This window comes from Doryrhamphus excisus, chromosome 21, assembly GCF_030265055.1.
Source record: "Doryrhamphus excisus isolate RoL2022-K1 chromosome 21, RoL_Dexc_1.0, whole genome shotgun sequence".
NCBI classification, from domain to species: Eukaryota; Metazoa; Chordata; class Actinopteri; order Syngnathiformes; family Syngnathidae; genus Doryrhamphus; species Doryrhamphus excisus.
Window position 1 is genome coordinate 327,940 of NC_080486.1, and position 15,081 is coordinate 343,020.

Genomic DNA, 15,081 nt, shown 5'->3' on the forward strand with positions numbered 1-15,081 from the left:
CTATTATTGTCAACATAGTTCAAAGATATTTTATGTAATGATAATATTTACCCTAATAATGCGAGTACGCCACAGATTAAGGGAAATTCCACATGCGTCACTCTGCGGCCCCACCTCCACCCACTGGGACAAAGAGATGTTTGGTAGAGCGAGGAGGAATGTCCATTCACTTCCTTTTTCATTGGCGTGCGGTTAATTGATTTATTGATGATCGGTACAGGCCTGACACATACAATATATTGATCATTGATCAAGTGTTTGCTTCTCTTTGATTGGCTTGAGTGCCCCCCCCCCCCCCATTGGTCAGACTGATTGATCACATGTGGACAAAGCATAACCCTTAATACACGCAGGATCAATACCCCGGCATCAAACAGCAATGGATGGCCATGCCTGTCTGATAGCTAAGTGATTTTGACATAAAAAGCCAAATGAAGCTCATTACACGGTCTGGGTCTTCATGTGAATAAATGCTCCTCCTTTGAAAGATGCTGCTTTGTGGAAGTCAGAAGCGATCATCTGTGGATGATTTCTCCAAGCAATAAAGTGCGTGTGTTTGCAGTGGAAAGCGAGAGTGGCAATTGGCTTTAATGATAATAGCCCTGACGCAAGCCGTGATAATCCCGCTGCTTTTCCTGCAGAACGCACGGAGCCGGCGCTTTGTTCTCCACTCCTATTAGCGCCAGCCATGACGCTAATTTGACGCTTTCATTTGAAAGGAGCATCGGTTGGAGCGGTGAAGTCGCGCGTGGCGCTGAGGAATACACCAGGCTACGTGCGTGCCGCTTCTGCGAAATTCCAAAACAAGGTAAGAATAGGCCGACGCCCACCGGTCAGCGTGTTGACCTCCGTGGTCTGTGTGGCCTTCACGCGCTTGGCCACGGCAGAAAAGACTAGAAAAAACCTGCAATTATTCTCTCATGGTTCTTCAATTTGTGGTTGTCTGAAACAACGGCGTCCTGCGGCGGGCGGATGCCGAGCGTATAAACGAGGCCCGGTCCCCGTGCGGCTCGTTTGTCATGGCTGTGACTTCAGGGCTATCTAAATAGCAGCACGGGGGCGTGTTCATCATGGCGCTCTTCCTCGTCAGGGCGAGAGATGGATGACCTCGCGGCCCACCGGGTCATGAGTTATCACACACCGGGGGCGGGTGGGTCATTCAAAGGTCAAGGGACTATTTGTCTTCAGGCAACGCGCGCACACTCGCTCCTCATCCTTTTACGATCTACGTGTCCCTGGACCGCATCCGCATGTCTGGGACTTGGGATGAGCCTCATTGGCCGCTCTCCGCCGCTGGTCCAGCTAGCTGCTAGAACCATGGACACTCATGGAGGGAGCGCCAAGATGGCCGCATTCTTTGTCTTCATCCTTCTTTCTCCGTGTGATTGTTGTGGGGGGGGCACTAGTGTCAGTAGAAAGTCAGGTGTGTTTGTGTACGTAGCATGGAAGCTAATGGATAATTCCCTCAGCTATTAGCTCCAGACTATAACGTTGAACAAATACGTTCATTCCATGGCATGAAACGACCACGAGCAAGTAGATAGCGTTTCATTTGACTAGCATGGCTGTTTGCAGCTAATAGGTGACGCCGTATTGCGAGCGTTGCAGCGAGCACAATTACCAAACGCTTACCGTAATGAAGCGCATGCTAGCAGCAATGAAAACAAGAAGGCCATCAGACATGAAGACAGCATAAGCACACCAAGCATCTCCTGCAGACGCAGTTGGCCGTGCTGGCTAACGAGCGTGAGGCCGTTGCGTGGACCGACTCGACTGACTCTTTGTTAAAAGACGGAATGCATTATCATTAGCGGCGTGGCAGCCATCCCCGGATGGCCAACAGATCCATTGTCTTTCATTCCCGCTCATTAGACTCCCATAACCAAGACCGCTTGATTCCCGCCGCAAATGTTCCTCTTTGACAAGAGCCACCAACATCACCTGTTCCACCAAGATCACATCACATGAAAGCTTAATTATGCCTGCGGGGGAATGGGAGCGTTACGCTGCATGACAATCAAGAATGGAAGCCCCGGGAAAGTGGAACCAATGAAATGAGCCCAATCTTAACATCATCGTTGAATACCTCATTGCTGAAATATTCCATATTCATACCTTGTACATCTGTACGTGCTCGTGTACGGCGACATTGCACCGGCTAGATTACTCCCACGATGACGCATATTCTTCATGACAAACGTGTGAGCAACCCGGCCGTGACCAAAGGATTTACAATCCAGGGGAACCTTGGTTAGCATCCTTTGCTGGTGCAAGAGGGATGCTAACCCAAAGGGATGCTAACCCTGAGGGACGCTAACCCTGAGGGACGCTAACCCAAAGGGATGCTAACCCTGATGGATGCTAACCCTGAGGGATGCTAACCCTGAGGGACGCTAACCCAGAGGGACGCTAACCCAAAGGGATGCTAACCCAGAGGGATGCTAACCCTGAGGGACGCTAACCCAGAGGGATGCTAACCCAGAGGGACGCTAACCCAGAGGGACGCTAACCCAGAGGGACGCTAACCCAGAGGGACGCTAACCCAAAGGGATGCTAACCCAAAGGGATGCTAACCCTGATGGATGCTAATCCTGAGGGACGCTAACCCTGAGGGATGCTAACCCAAAGGGACGCTAACCCTGATGGATGCTAACCCTGAGGGACGCTAACCCAAAGGGATGCTAACCCTGAGGGCCGCTAACCCTGAGGGATGTACTAAGTCCATGAAGAGAAGTACTCTGTTGTAGTAGTACCCACAGTAGTGCCGGTCGCAGCGGTAGCGGGTGCTTGGCACGGAATGAGCAAGACTTTCCAGTCTCGGCTGTCCAAGCCTTTCCCACGAGAACCGAGCGGAGCGGCGGCCATGACGGCGAGTCAAACAGGTGTTGGGACTTAGCGCCGCTTCATCACAACGCACATCTTTTTTTTTTTCTTTTTTGCGGAGTGGCGCATGAAGCAATCCATTTTTCAATTTGGTCTCCTGCCTGGGATAAATGAGCAGATGTCCATTGATCTTCCTTCCTGCGCGAGCGTGAGCCTTGTTTAGCGCTGACAGACGAGCTGTTCTACCTGAGCGGTCCTCAAGAACCAACAGCAGCCTTTTCATCAGCCAGGCCAGCGAGTGGCGTCACGTTGCTGACGGCCAAGCGACTGGTTGTTTGGGGAAAGATGGACGCCAGGCGTACCTGCACACGCGCAAGCGGCAGAGGAAACACGACGCTCCTCTTGGGGCGGATGCCGCAGCTTCGACCCCCCCCGGGCTTTGACACTCAACTTGATGCAATTGTGAGCCCCCCCCCCGGTGCTTTCACAGCTACCCGTGTTCACCAGCTGGTTATTACTGCTAAAAATATGCGTGGAAAAGCGGCGTAGCCTGGCACCATGGCGCCTAATGATTGGAGTCAAGTGGTGCGCGGCAGATATGCCCTCGCCCTCGTGGTGCGCTGTCACAAGCCATTGGAGCCCAGTTGAGAAATGGGGGCCGGCATTGATTTGCTCTGCGACCCCGCCTCTCGCTCACAAGCACTTTCTTCACTGACGTCTTCTGATCTCCGTGGTCGCCGTGGTGCCGCGTTGGCAAGTGTCAAGACCTGCTTGTCTTTTCTTGGGGCTTTCACTTGGAATAGCGGGCCAAAGTAGGGCTGAGGGCGATACTGGGGGGGGTTAAACCATGTCAACACATATTTTGAAATGCAATTCCTACAAGAAATTGAATACGGGTGGTCCTCCCTTTAAGACCCCCCGTGGGTGCGAAGGCAGTGCCATGAACTCATCCCGAAGGTAATGATTGGCTGGGGAACATTTACAGCGCCGCAGTGGGAGCGACACCAGGAAGGATAACTTATTACTTATTACTTATTACTTCGCCTAATGACGCCCCCCCCCAGCGTAAGGCAGGCGCTTCTATGTGCAAAGCTGGAGGGGGGGTAACGTGTTTACGGTTAGCGTGAGGTGTGGCTTATGTTCTGGGAAAAGTCCATCATCCACAATCCTTTGGCGAGACAAGAACACGCCTTTCTTGTCTGTGCATTCTAAAGATATAAAAAGCGGTAAAAGAGGCAGCTGATGATTGCAGCTGATGATTGCTCTGCCTCCAAAGAGCTCCACGGAGCTCCACCAATGTGGAAGTGGAGTCTTGTTGCCGCTTTTTGGAGGTTTTTTTCAGAAGGCTGCAGAGGCGGGCTAGATGTGTCATCACGTGATTCTTAGCAGCCGCTTTTTAACCGTTTTTACATCTGGAGGAAGGCGGGTGTTGGTGCCTCATGAAGTTTGGGATGTTGGGCCTTTAAGGCTGAAGGTCAAGCCGCAGGTTGGTCCGATCGAGCGTCACATGAGTGAGTTTGGTCACGGACATTCCAGTGCAGGTTTTCCACAGCCAGGATGGCCTTAGCGGCATTCCCGGTCACCGAGGGGACTTCCAACTACGTCCCAGGCTGCACTGAGCGGCATTCCACAGAAGACGGGAGGCGTGCTAGCTGGCGGTGCCCGCCGCCCCCTCCCTGACACCAGAGGAGGCGGAGAGGCTGAGCCAGATCAAGATGGGAAGTCTCCCAGCTCCTTTGTTCTTCCCTGTTGTTCCTAGCACAAGTCGGCGCCGTGGCCAGAAAAACAAGGATGTCGGGATTAGCTTTGGCTGATTTGAGGCCAATTGCCAGTTTTGCGGCACGTCAGATGAGAAGGGGGCGGGATGAAAGTGTCAGTGATGATTAGAGGGTTTGGAGGACGAGTGAAGAAGAAGACTAAAGGGTGTTCTTGCCGGGGCTCAGCATGAACATGACAGACGCCGCCCCCCCCCCCCCATGCACGCTGCCTGGCTGCCGGTGGGCCTCGGAGCGGGTGTTCTGGATCAGTGCCCGCGGTCGCCTTTTAAGAGTCTGCCGCCGCCGCCGCCGCTGTCACTGCGGCGTATTTAACACTCGGCCCCAGAAGCGGGCGCACAGCCGGCTGGTACCGGCTGGTACCGGCAGACACGGCGCTCCTGCCCTCCTTTCTGCTGCTCCCAAATAATAAGGTCAGCGTTGTTGTGTCGGATCCAAGCGGCATGTAAACCAGCTTTACTCCCCGCTGCCAGGTGCTTCCTGTTAGATGCTGACCTCTGACCCCTCATTAGCATTAGAAGAAGAACCAAGTCCTTCCCTGCGTGTCGAGGCTGCTTCTACGCAGCCTGATCAGCCACACGAGCAGGGCGCGTGAAAGAGGACGCCGCGCCGTCAGCGGCTCCCGGTGACGCTTTAAGTCGGCGATACGCTTCGGGAAGCTGGCGGCATGGCGGACCCTCCCCCGACGCTCAAAGAGAAATCAAACGTAAAAATGGAGCACTAGAGCGAGCGAGCGACAAATACAGAGCAGATGTTCACAGAGATGTCAACTATTTGTTTGGCCTCATCAAACCTCCTGGAAAGCCACCGGAGGAGGAGGAGGAGGAGGAGGAGAGAACAGGGAGGAGCGGGTGAGTTAAAGCAGAAAAGGGAGATGGGTGCTGTCGCTGGAAGTCAGTGAAGGGGGCGTCGGATGGCAGGAAGTGGGACAGCCGCACAGCTGTGTTTTGGCGTCCAGGGACCCCAGATTGGTGTCGCTGTATTCCGTTGTCAGACAAGAGAGGGAGGAAGTGGGGGAGTCGGGGGGGGGGGGGGGGGGCACTTAAGGCACGGAAAGGAGATGAAGCAGAAAAATGAAGTTGAAGAGTCAGACCTTCTTCTCTCATTGATGGTTGGCAGAACCTCTAAAGGTGAACGCTGGCCATGTTTGTGTATCAGAACTGGTATCAGAACTGGCATCAGAACTGGCATCAGAACTGGTATCAGAACTGGCATCAGAACTGGTATCAGAACTGGCATCAGAACTGGCATCAGAACTGGTATCAGAACTGGCATCAGAAGTATGGATGTGCACCTTAGGAGTGGTCCCCACCTTCTCCTGGCCCGATGACGTCCACCTGACAGTTCTGCTTCCCACCAACAACAAACGGGCCGTTTGACTTATACGCCATCCTCGCTGATCCGCCCCAATTTATGATCGGCCATTATTCCTCCGGCGTGCTGCCGACCAGCGTGATCTATTCCCGTGGCAGCGGTCGCCGTGGGAGCCGTGCTCCTCTTCCAGTTGCTATTTCATGTTTATTCACGCCTATCTGGGGGGGTGAGGCGCTGTGTGAGTAACGCCCCTCAAGGAGAGCAAGGAGGGGCAGCCACAGCTCAGGTCAGCGCCTCCCCAAAACTCTTTGCAGCCATAACAGGAAGACCCTCCCGTGGCTTGCCAAGACCCCCTCCACCCAAAATCATCATCGCTGTCCTCAAACGTGCGCTGCAAATGCAGGAGCGAGGGGGGGGGGGGGGGGGTCGGGGGGGACTAAATGTGGTGTCATGATTGCTTGCTGGCACTCAGGGGGTTCTTAAGCGTGAATGATGGCATCCATGATGTCCTTGGTCGGATATATGGGACAGCTAAGGTGACCAACGTTACAGCAGACCCTGAACGCCTCGTCTTAAATCAACCCTGATTGAGACCTGCCGGCCGTCTTGCAGCACGCCGCTTCCTGTTGAGCCGAGGGGTGCGGCCTCAAGTACAAAGGTATACTATCTAGGTATACTATACTATAATATAATCAGGTATACTATCAAAGGTACATGATCTCCCTGGAAGATTCCTGTTGTTTGGATTTTGGATTCTTTCATCATACATTTTACATGATACAATATATTATATATTATACATGATACAATATATTATATATTATACATGATACATTATTATACAAGGTGACATGAGAACTGCTATGTTGTCATAAAATGATGCATAGTATAGTTTACTACTTTGGCTATTCTCTTTTTCGTGGAGCAACTTTTAGCTCTAATTGAGACGTTTCCATCAGCGTAATGATGATCTACTGCAGTATAGTCATCAAAGAAATAATAATAATAATAATAATAATAATAACCATACATCCGGAAATGTGAGAGAAGAAAGGTGAAAGTGAAAGTACAGCCAGAGGTAAAAGGTGCAGGATCAAGCAGGCTGCAGGGTTTATTCCCACCGTTTATTTAAGCCCCAAATGGGTCCTGATGGAGTCTTCAGCCCCCCCTTGCTGTCTAATGCTTTAATGAGGTCCATCTGGAGGAGGCTGGGGGGGGGGGGTGCTAGCATTGCTCTCCAGTCGTTCGTCTGCTCATTTTTCTCGTGGTGCGCCACAGACTGGCACGTTGATGGTGCGGAGATGCAACCAAGCGTTCTTATGGAGATTCATGCCACCGTCTGTCTGGCGCACAAACCTCGCCTCTTCCATACCGGAACGCCGCTTAGCTCCGCCCTCATTACGGGATGGGAAGCTCCACCAAGATGACGGTCCTGTCTCACCCAAGGGGGGCTTTCAGTCGCCCGCTAATCCTGGATTTGTTGTCGTTTGTGTTTGCTTTACTGCAGAGTGTATCACTGTGTGTGTGTGTGGGGGGGGGGGGGGGCATCATGTAAAGGTGAACAAATAGGAATTGGACTGATTGATAACGAGGTGTACGGACGATAACGAGGTGTACGGACGATAACGAGGTGTACGAACAATAACGAGGTGTACGAACAATAACGAGGTGTACGAACAATAACGAGGTGTACGGACAATAACGAGGTGTACGGACAATAACGAGGTGTACGGACGATAACGAGGTGTACGAACGATAACGAGGTGTACGGACGATAACGAGGTGTACGAACGATAACGAGGTGTACGGACGATAACGAGGTGTACGGACAATAACGAGGTGTACGGACGATAACGAGGTGTACGGACAATAACGAGGTGTACGGACGATAACGAGGTGTACGAACAATAACGAGGTGTACGGACGATAACGAGGTGTACGGACAATAACGAGGTGTACGGACGCACAGCATCCTCCTCAAATGTGGCCCATGGCTTCGTTGGTGCAACACCATGATGGGCGGGGCTTCGGCGTCTGAGGGCCAACATCATGTGTCTTGGCTGGGCCAAGGAGAATGTTTTTGTGCAGTGATAAGGCCCGTGGAGGAAGACGGGGTGGGATGAGGGCGGGGGCGGGGGGCGCTCCAAGATGGCAGCCATGGGGGAACGCTATCGGCCTCAATTACGATGGGCAGTGGAGCGGCGCTGAGGGGCAGATGAGCTGCGAGCCGGCCACGGCGGGAAGTCGGTAACTGATAGGCGATAATCCCCAGAATGAAGCCGGCCGAGCGGTCCCAGATGGAGCCGTCCCGTGGTCGGGTGTGACGCTGCCTCATGAGCGTCATATTCAAAGGAATGTCCGGGCGTCCACATGGATGCTTTTTCCCTGGTGGTGATGTCTTTCTCCGGGTTGTTGTGTTTTTCCCAAATTCCGGCGTAGGAAATGAAGTCAGTGGAGCGCAGCTGGAGATGTCGCAGACAGTCCGTCCATTTGTATTTGCAGCTGCTGTCATTCCACCGCACACTTCCAACCTCCAAAGGTTTTTCCATGTAGGCCACCTCTTCTTCCTGGGCCGTGCTGGGACAGAAGGTTCCCTAGATGGATAGATGGAATGTATCGTGTGTATTCTGATGGCAGTACGTGCATTAAGCACCTGTCTTTTTTTACCTGTTTTTATATCTTTAAATCATGCAGTAAACAGAAAGTCCTGTGTTGAGAATTCCCCAAAATGGATCCAGACTTTGAGATAAGCGTGCAAAGCATCAGTCCAAATAAGCATACGCACAAAACGATGAAAACGCAGCCCCCCTCCTCAGATGATTTGGGCTTTTGCTTTCCCGGATTGGCTGACATCAGCGGCTTCTCCCGCCTTTCCGAACCCTTCCAGCTGCCGTACGTAGTCAGCCCCTTCCGAGCATCCTCACTCGTCGGTGGAGCGTCCGTCTCACGGAAGCAGGCCTTCCATTGGCTGGTGAGGTTCTCTTACTGTAAGTCTTCTTTAATGAGCCGAGCAGCACAATGAGACCTGTACACTGTACCGGCGTGGCTAATGCAAAGCTAGGCGTGCGTGTGTGTGTGTGTGTGTGTGCGTGTGCGTGCACGTGCGCGTATGAGATGGCTCATCATGGCCAGATGCGTCCTGATTAAGGGCGAGCAGAGCAGTGACAGAAGTGCATTAGCGTGATGTATGTGTTGTTAGCCAGCAAGCAGCTAATTCCAAATTTAACACCTGATTCATACAACACACCCGAGTTCGCACCCGAGTGCAAGCCAAGATTTAGTGGCCTTGTCAGGACACCGATGGCTTTTCGAAGTATTTTTTCCTTCTTCCGATTCATTTCCTCCGACACGCGGCTGATAATGAATTATGATTCTGGGTCAGGTTTGGGCTTAAAAGCCGAGTGGTTTAGAAAGTGGGTTGGCATCAGAGAGTGCCTTCGCTGGAGGGAAGCCCCGCTCCCCAGCCGCCCCCCGAGGAACCTCGAAAGGAAGCCACCACTGTTTTCACTCTCAAAAGTGGCATCAGACAGCCAGCATCAACACGCGGCACAAATAGCTGGCGCTGCCGAGCTAACAGGCGTCACAAAGCCGGCCCTGTTTAGCGCTCATTTCCAGTGATTCACTGTGACAGCGTGCACGCTCCTCGTGATGGAAAACAAGGGTGCCATTCATGTCAGCCACTGCGGGCTTTTGTCTGCTGACAGGTTGTGTTATTCCGAACAGGTGTATGTGCTGCCTCGGCCCATCTGGCTTTGCTATATTTCCCAGCCTCCCGTTTCTCCTGCTTTACGCCGCTCTCAGTCAAAGAGGCGTGCGTGTGTTTGGATGCGGCAGCTAGTGGTGGCGTTCCAGGTCCGGAATAGTCAAGGTCACCCACATCAGCCTCTCACGATGACACGGACAATTTTCCAATGTCTCCGTTCACTTGATTTTCACGTTCCCTTTCCTCGTCTTTGCCCTGCAACGTCGTAGGCGGCGACGACGCCAGGAGGAAGTAAGCAGCATTGGTCAGAGGACGGCCTCGTGAATATGACACCAGCTGCTATTAAAACGCTGCTAATGAACTTGCTATCTAGTTAGCGTACACTTAGCCCATCGGGCTAATGAAATGTTTGCTAATGTGTGTGTGTGCTTGTTGTGTTGGTGTGCATGTGTGACTGTGTGTGTCGTGGGTTCCAATCTCATCCAATCAGAGCGAGCGCAGCTGCATACCACTCCAACACTCCTCCGATGCACACACACACGCACACACACGCACACACACGCACACACACACGCACACACACACACGTGTGCCCTTTTGTGTTGGAAGTTTTTGTGCAAGTGAGCGGGTTTGCATATGTGCAAGTGTGTGTTTGCCTGAGGACAACATCCATGCTCCATTAATTAGCACAGCAACCTTCTGACTTTCAAGAGAGGCTGGCAAAATTAGAGCCGCGTGTCTGATACCACCCAGCAAAGGCTGCGTTATTCCAGCTTTGATTACCACTCTTATTACTTGATTATGTTGACGTGGGTGCAAGCGTGCGCCAGCGCCGTGCACGTATGCATACGCGTGCACGTGGGTGTGACGTGCCAATATCATCTCCCAGCTGGAGGTCCCCTGCTGAGTGACTGAAAGCATAAAAAACAACCTCAGACTGACTTTCCTTTCGTTAACAATCCCATCAGATTGGAAAATGTAATCATAACAAAGTGGCTGCTAAATTGTATTTTTTCAGGGGGGGTGGGGGGGGGTGTTTGGGAGAGCACTGGATATGAAATAAACAATTCTGATGCATGCAGCCACGGGAGAAAATCAAATACTTATTCATGAACATTTCAAACACAGGACTGTCTTCCCACCATGATGGTACCGATGCATGCATCCATCCAGCCATCATCCATCCATCCGTCCATCCATCCATCCATCCATCCATCCATCCGTCCATCCATCCATCCATCCATCCATCCATCCATCCATCCGTCCATCCATCAAACCAACCATCCATCCATCCATCAAACCATCCATCAAACCATCCATCCATCCATCCATCCAAGACAAGAAGTCTTAGTCCAAATTCCATGAGACATTGTTTTTCATGGCATGTGTTGTTATCGTGTCCGCCATTGTTTTGGCACATGAAGATAAGTAGCAGGAGGATGCTAACTAGCCCAACTTGGTGTTTGGACTCTGGGAGGAGACCGGGGGGCGGGGGGGGCAGGACTCATCCCCCCATCCTCCTCAAGGTACTGGAGGTACTCTAAGAACTATGGCTGAAAGGTGCAGTTCAGCTGCGGAGCCACAGAGTTTTTGTGCGATGAGAAACTGCTCATAACCCCCCCCCCCCCCCCACCCCCAACCCCCCACCCTGCCACCCCGCCAGCCATTGGTTAAGCCGAGCAGGGGTTGGCTTTCCTCAAGCATCATCTGACCGTCGGGATGCGTGTTGGCCTCACACTCCAGAGCAGCGGTACCCGCTCGCTAGCCCCCCAGCACCGCGGTGGCTGTGGTGGGTGGCGTGGCCGCTCTGACCCCCATGGCCGTCTGGCAAGGCGCATGTGGGGGTGGTGGGAGGATGGAGAGTAGTGCTGATGGCAGCAAAGGTGGAATGGAAGGGAAAGGCCTCACATGAAATTGCTTCTGTCAGAGAGCTATGATTTGGCTTTCTTGTTCATGTTCTCGGGGGAATAATGTGGGGGGGGGCAAAGGGACGGGGGCTCCCAGGGGGTCCAGGGCGCCTACATTACTTGTGAGTCATGGAGGAAATGTGTTTGGTATTATTTGCCCTGAATCGTCCACCTTTGAACAGCCTGGTCTTTGTGGTGCTGAGCAGCCATGACGTGCTCACGTTGCTTGGCGTCATCCTCGCCGTTTATTGGCACTGTCCATGATGACTAGAACCCAGCCTTGTGGCTCGCCCAGACAACGGGGTGGTTACAAAGTGGGCGGGGCACCGAGGCTTGAAAAGCCTTCTGGTGCCGCTTGAATAAACGCGCGTCGTTCTCGTCCCTCATTTGACGCCATCTTGGCATTGGGTAAACACTGACAGGAGGGGGCCCGTGTGATTTGTGGGCGAAGAGAAGAGAGCGGCCTTACGTCACGGGGTGACGTGTTTGGGAGGAGACGTGAAATATGAGGTGTGAAAGCTGACAGGAAGCGAAGGCGCGGGGAGGCGGGGCTGTAAAAATGGAAGCCAGAGTGGACTGGAGCGCGGCGGACTCCTTTGCTGTTGGATGCTGTTTGGATGCCGTCTGCTGCCATCAGCGGGATCCCGGCTGAGTGGCAGTGACAGTGGAGCTGGCCCGGTCGCTGTCACATGTCCTTGTCACTTGCCTCCGAGTATGAGGACGCACCTCGCCGTTGTCAGCTTCCATTACCTCCTCCCACCAACGCTGGAGCGTGCGCGTTACGACGGGACCTCGTGACCTTCCTTGTCCCGCGCTTCCTGCCCCAGTTCATGTTAAGTGTCAGCTCCCGCTTCCTGCCTGCGGCTGCTTCTGCCTTCGGAATCAGGACGGCCGCGCCGGACCGACCAGAGTCCTGCAAACGGAGGGGGGGGGGGCGTTCCATCGCAAAGCGGCTGCAATGGCCTTTCAAGTAAATTGTCTTTATTGTCCGACAGCAAGAAGGAAGAGGCCCCGGGGGGGCGGGGACGGTGCCCGGAACGCTGATTGAAACAAGAAGGGCCGAGCTCCTTCCCGGGATGTTTTGCATCCTGGTCCTAGCCCGTCCCCGGCGGAAGAGAAAGCGCCGCCCCGTCTCACACTGACAGCGGCGTTGTCACATGCCGTCTCGGGGGGGTCAATAAGGCTGTCAGGCGTTTCACGGGCCCCGTCACTCATCACATGTGACCATGGAGATTTAGCATCATCATTTTTACGTGTTGGGACTGTGGAGGTCAGCACGTCTGACTGCCCCCCCCCCCACCACCACCAACCCACCAGCTCAAACGACTCGCTGCAAAGGATTTCACTCCGACAGAGAACCGTAGTCAGCAACAGCAAAACACTCCAATAGGCCGTCTGGGGGGGGCGGGGGGGGGGCTGGGATGTCCCACTCTTACCTGATGTAGAGAATGACTTTCTTGCTGACGTTTGGAGGAAGCCACCAGAGGCCAGAGGTGTGCTTCCCAAAACATATATAGCATATTTTTGCCCCCAAGTAATATTTAGCATGTTTTTGCCCCCAAGTAATATTTAGCTATATACACGTAAAGTCAAGTCATCATATTAGTTAAAATCCCGTCTGCTTTTATGGATATTATCATGGAAGGCGTCTCGGTCTTTAGATTGTACATCTTGCAGCAACGGTATCGGCGCTAAGGAGAGACAAGCTAGTGTCAAATAAGAGGGGAAAAAACACCCCCAAAGCGACATCCCAATAATTAGCATAGCGGGAGCGTGAGAGGCCCGGTGCGGGGGGGTGGGGGGGGGATAATCATAGGGCCTTAATGTCTGCTGAATGCTATTAATCAGCAGCATTACGTATCGTGCCCTGGCTTTATCTCACAATGCCGGCCAATGAGGAGCCTCCCTGTTGGTCCGGGGCCATGTCAGACACAGCGTGTGTGTGTGTGTGTGTGTGTGTGTGTGTGTGTGTGTGTGCGTGTGTGTGTACGAGTACATAGACCAGGGGTCGGCAACCTTTACTATCAAAAGAGCCATTTTACCCACTCGCTCACTAGAAAAAAAATAGAGTGGGGCCGCCAAACGTAATTTAAAAACATTGTATAAATCTATCTATATAAAAATATTTTATAAACTTTCAAATAGTTAATACTTTTCTAATTTTAACAAGTTTTAACAGCAGAATACAATAAATAGAAGTGCAGTGTGCATGTATGATGGTTGCCAACTCATAGGGTAATGATAGTATCATCTTGGTTAAACATCAATACCTGATGAGGCCTCCAAAGATTTTGATTGACTGCCCGATTTGGAGGGAATTTTGGGGTATCAAAGTAGTTCAGAGGAGAAAAAGAAAGTATTTTTTTCAAAACTCATTACAAAGATGCGTATTTTCCCCATTCTTGTGTTAAAAAAAATAATTGAGCATTGCGAATGGAGCCACAACAAAGAGGCTGAAGAGCCACATGCGGCTCTGGAGCCGTGGGTTGCTGACCCCTGACATAGACAATGAAAGGGAAGAGAACACGACTCATCTGGCGTGAAGTGGAGTGGACTGCGGGGCTGTGATCCCAAAGACAAAGTAGAAACCTTGAACATATGTGGCACATAACTTGGCTGTCCTAGACGTGAATGGAACGTGAACGCACCGCAACCAAAGCCATCCTCGCTGTGTCTGTTTCTCTAGCGTCTCGGACCTCCCTCGTCGATAGCGTACGATCGTGGTGCCCGAGGCGTAACCATTCCTTCATCTTGTGCCGATGTGTAAACAGGAAGCTTTTCAAGCTCTCCACGGGGGCCTCGTGGACAACATGGAGGCATCGGAGTCGGCCTCTCAGGAAACTGAAGGTGTTCCATTCCAGCGATCTGTCAGTTTGCAGCATCGCCATCTCAAGTCTACCAAGATGTCAAAGCTTCTGCTTGCATCTTCCTTCCTTCCAAACACAACCTGTTGGGGGCCGAGTCCAGGGGGGCCACTTGTCACTCTCCCATTGTTTCCTTTCATCTTAACATCTTAACTTCCTGTCTGATGTCTTGCTGATGTTTCCCCATCCCCGCCGTGGGGGGGTAATGGAGGAGAACCTACAGGCTTTCTTCCCAGGTTGCTAAAGCGGCTGATTTGAATGATGAACCTTTGGTTTGAGGGAGGAGCTGGCAATGACGTCACCTGCTGGGGTCAGTTCCAGCGAAGCCCTTCAGGGGCGGGTTCAAAGACGTCCGTCTGCTCATACGTTATATGAAACCATCTCTCCCGTCACGGTCGGGGGGGCCTCGGTGTCCATAATTGCAGAGGAGATTGAAAATAAGCCACTAAAGATTTTGACCTTTCCTTTTAGTCGTCCTTTGGGGGTGGGTTCCTCCGGAATGATTCCCAGGGCAAAGACAAATCCTTGTCCACTCGGCATGTCTGCGTTTCATCACACCTTTAGCTGGGAGGGGGCACGTTAGCCACAAGTGAGCTAAATACTTCCCCACGTGAAGGTTCCGTCTCCTCATGATGACATCATTTCATGGACATGACATCATTCCCATAGGCGGCGTCTTCCTGTTGCTGGGACGT

At 52.4% G+C, this 15,081-nt stretch overlaps 1 protein-coding gene across 1 annotated transcript in view; it reads left to right on the plus strand.

The window, feature by feature from the left end:
- Window positions 1–15,081, plus strand: part of adarb2 (adenosine deaminase RNA specific B2 (inactive)) — an 89,464-nt gene that overhangs the window by 8,129 nt on the left and 66,254 nt on the right. The window lies entirely within an intron of this gene.